The sequence below is a fragment of the Myotis brandtii genome, unplaced genomic scaffold (genome assembly GCF_000412655.1).
Source record: "Myotis brandtii unplaced genomic scaffold, ASM41265v1 scaffold164, whole genome shotgun sequence".
In the NCBI taxonomy this organism is placed as follows: Eukaryota; Metazoa; Chordata; class Mammalia; order Chiroptera; family Vespertilionidae; genus Myotis; species Myotis brandtii.
In genome coordinates, this window is record NW_005356003.1 from 519427 (window position 1) to 523190 (window position 3764).

Genomic DNA, 3764 nt, shown 5'->3' on the forward strand with positions numbered 1-3764 from the left:
CCACAAATGAGTGAGATCATACAGTTGTGTAACCATCACCACATTTAAGATATGAAACAGCTGCATTACCCTCTTTGTAGTCAACAGGATTATTCCAATGGTTCCTCAAAGGGGTTCTTTGCCTTAAAGGGAGAGAAAGTTGATCCCTAACAAAGAAAAGCACATCTAATCACAAAATAGGCATCAAGAACCTTGGCTTTCACTTTCTGTGCAAGGGGGTAAACAGTGCAACCCGTGAGGGTTCATAGATGTCTAACTTGTGCGGAGCTCCGCAAATGGTTCATTGCCTGGGGTCTCCAACAATGGAGATGGAGCCTATTTCTTTTACTTCATTAAACTGCAGTGGCTAAAGAGGAAAGACTGAAACATTTCAATCACTGATATTAGTAAGATGAGATATCCATAGATCCAGATATTGAAGCAATGAAGCATAGTAACGTTCATCTCGGGTAAAAACTGCTGTTTAATTTTTAACCCCGCTGTTCTGGCTTCTGTAATTATTTGCTTGCTAAAATAATAGAGAATTTGTTTTGATCTCCTGAACTTATATAAATCACCCCATTCGATAGTATACCCCATTGATTGTGGTTTTACTGGTCTTTCAAAACACATTCCTCTGCACCTGGAGACCAGGACAGCACAATTGCTTTAATTGCTTCAGTGGCTCCAGAAAATGTGTTTTCTGTAGACTCAGTGGCTCCAAGACCTAAAACTATAATTAATCTTTGTAGATAACTAACTTGCTCAATTTAGTTTCTGTAACAAACTGCTTTTGCAAACCTGGTTCCTCATTCCAAACCTAGTGATGTAATCGATACCTTTGTGATATAAGCCTGATGTTACTGCCATTAAGGGCTATGAGATCTGGAGAGCATTTGCCCCTCGCACTCGCTGGCTTTGAAATAAATGTGGCTCCTTAATTCAACATCTTGAGGCATCCTTGTGTGATTTGCAGGGTACACTACAACAATATAACCTGGACAGTGGTAAAAACAATACAGAAACCTGGGGACAACAGGGGTCTTTCTGGAAAGAACTAAGGGCTGTGTCCCATCCCCTGAGTAAAGAAAGAAGAGCCAGGATTCCTACACATTAAAAACAAAGTTGTTGCCCTGACCAGTTTGGCTCAGTGGATAGAGCGTTGGCCTGTGGACTGAAGGGTCCCAGGTTCGATTCTGGTCAAGGGCATGTACCTTGGTTGTGGGCACATACCCAGTAGGGAGTGTGCAGGAGGCAGCTGATCGATGTTTCTCTCTCATCAATGTTTCTAACTCTCTATCCCTCTCCCTTTCTCTCTGTAAAAAATCAATAAAATATATTTTTTTAAAAAAAACAAAGTTGTTGGTGTGTTTCCAAAATGGCGGCAGCGATGGATGTGGATACCCAGAGTGGCACCAACAGCGGCGTGGGCAAGAAGCACTTCAAAGTGACAAAGTGGGACGCAGTAGCCCTCTGGGCCTGCGACATTGTGGTTGATAACTGTGTCATCTGCAGGAACCACATTATGGATCTTTGCATAGAATGTCAGGCGAACCAGGCATCTGCCACTTCTGAAGAGTGCATCGTTGCGTGGGGAGTCTGTAATCTTGCTTTTCACTTCCACTGCATCTCTCGCTGGCTCAAAACACGGCAGGTGTGTCCGCTGGACAACAGAGTGGGAATTCCAAAAGTATGGGCACTAGAAAAAGAATATTCTCCATCAAGCTCAACTGTTTTGTTATTCATTTAATGACTTGCCCTCCTGTTACTTAATTGTAAGTTAGATAGAACTGGGTCTTTTCTGCTTTGTCTTTTCAGTTTGCTATTCCTGCAGTCCTATTGTGTTCCGTGTCAAATAAAATCCAGTTGGATTCTTAAAAAACAAAACAAACAAAAAACAACAAAGTTGCTTTCTAAGGGGAGAAGGCAAGATCCTGGCTCAGTCTGGGCTGCAATTTGCCTACTGACAAAGAGCAGAGTTTCTGGCTCCAATTTGTTCTAGGGTCTGGAAAAAGCCTGTTTGAGTAAAACCTGAATGGATGGCAACTTTCCAAGCTGCAAAGCAGTGGAAGAAAAACCCTGGGCTCCCCAGCACACTCACTTCCCTGCAATCCCTGCTTCTTTATTTCACAGGCTAGAAATGCTGGTGTAGAGTCAGCTTTGAATAGTTAGATGCAACATGGATAAATTTGGTGCCATGTCCTGGACTTGTTGGGAAGTGGACACATCCACTGAGATACCATTTTGTGGTTCCTCTTAACCCACAAAAATAACCATAGAAACAGCTGTAATCTACTGAATGTTGTCAGCCAAAAGAAATCTTTGCAGGGTATCTTTCAAGTTTTGTACTTCCTGTACCTTTCCCAGATTTCACTGTTAAGACCGAAGCTTTCTTCCAAGTCTTGACTCTCAGAATTATTTTTGGAATGGAAAAAGTCATTTTTCATATTTTAAGAGTGTCCTGAAATAGTCCAGCTTGTTTCACATTCCCAGCCTGGCTCCCAGACATGCTAGAGTTGGGCTCTCCTGGCTTCCAGTCCAAAGTGCCTTAAAGGCTGGACTTTAAAAAGTGGCCACACAACTGTAAAAAAGAAGGAACTCTTACCATTGGCAACAACATGGATGGACCTGGAGAGTATTTTGCTAAACGAAATAAAACAGTCAGACAAAATAAGTATCATATGTGGAATCTAATGAATAAAATAAACTGATGAACAAAATAGATCCAGAGACATAGAAACTTGAAACCGATTAACAATTTCAGAGGGAAGGTGGAGGCGTGGGAGGGTGGGTGGGGAGTGATTAACCCAGGAACTTATATGCATACTAGAGGCCTGGTGCATGAAATTTGTGCATGACCAGGTGGGGGGGTATCCCTCAGCCCGGCCTGCACCCTCTCCAATCCGGGACCCCTTGGGAGATGTCAGACTGCCAGTTTCGGCCCAATCCCGACCAGGCTGAAACTGGCAGTCAGATATCCATCTCACAATCCAGGACCGCTGGCTCCTAACCACTGGCCTGCCAGCCTGCCTGATCACCCCTAACTGCCTCTGCCTGCTGGCCTGATGCTCCTAACTGCTCCCCTGCTGGCCTGATCATCCCTAACCACCTCTGCCTGCTGGCCTAATCACCCCTAACTGTTTCCCTACCACCTGATTGTCCCCAATTGCTCCCCTGCCAGCCTGATTGCCTCCTAACTGCCCTCCCCTGCCAGCCTGATCGCCCCTAACCGCCTCTGCCTCGGCCCCTACCACCATGACTTTGTCCAGAAGGACATCCGGAAGATGGCCAGTCTAATTAGCATATTACCCTTTTATTAGTATAGATATGCATAGCCCATGACCCAGAGAATAGTGTGGTGAAAGCCTGGGAGGGGCATGTGCAGGGTGGAGGGGGTCAATGGGGAAAAAAAACAAAAGGGAAATCTTAATACTTTAAAAAATAAAGATAAATTTAAAAAAAATAAAGACAACAAAAAATTTTTTAAAGGTGATTCAGAAAGGCTCAGAAATTTTTTTTAAAAAGTGACTCCAGAGTGGGGGTGGGAGGGGAACGGAGGGGAAAGTTTGAATCAAATTGAATCAAATTGCCTTAAAGAGCATCAGACTTGACCTTTTATTTTCCTCTTCTTTTAAAGCATTATTTAATTTATTTACTTAGTTTTCATACAAGTAAATACACATCCATTGCAGAAAACTTAAAAAAAAAAAAGTAATAAAAAACATAGCATCCAGAAGTAGCTACTGTTCCATTTGTTTTTATTATGGTAAAATACATATAATATA

At 42.9% G+C, this 3764-nt stretch overlaps 1 pseudogene; it reads left to right on the forward strand.

Annotated features, from left to right (window-relative positions):
- The first annotated feature begins 1351 nt into the window (after positions 1-1351).
- On the forward strand, positions 1352-1854 carry LOC102245383 (annotated as a pseudogene).
- Positions 1855-3764: the final 1910 nt, after the last annotated feature.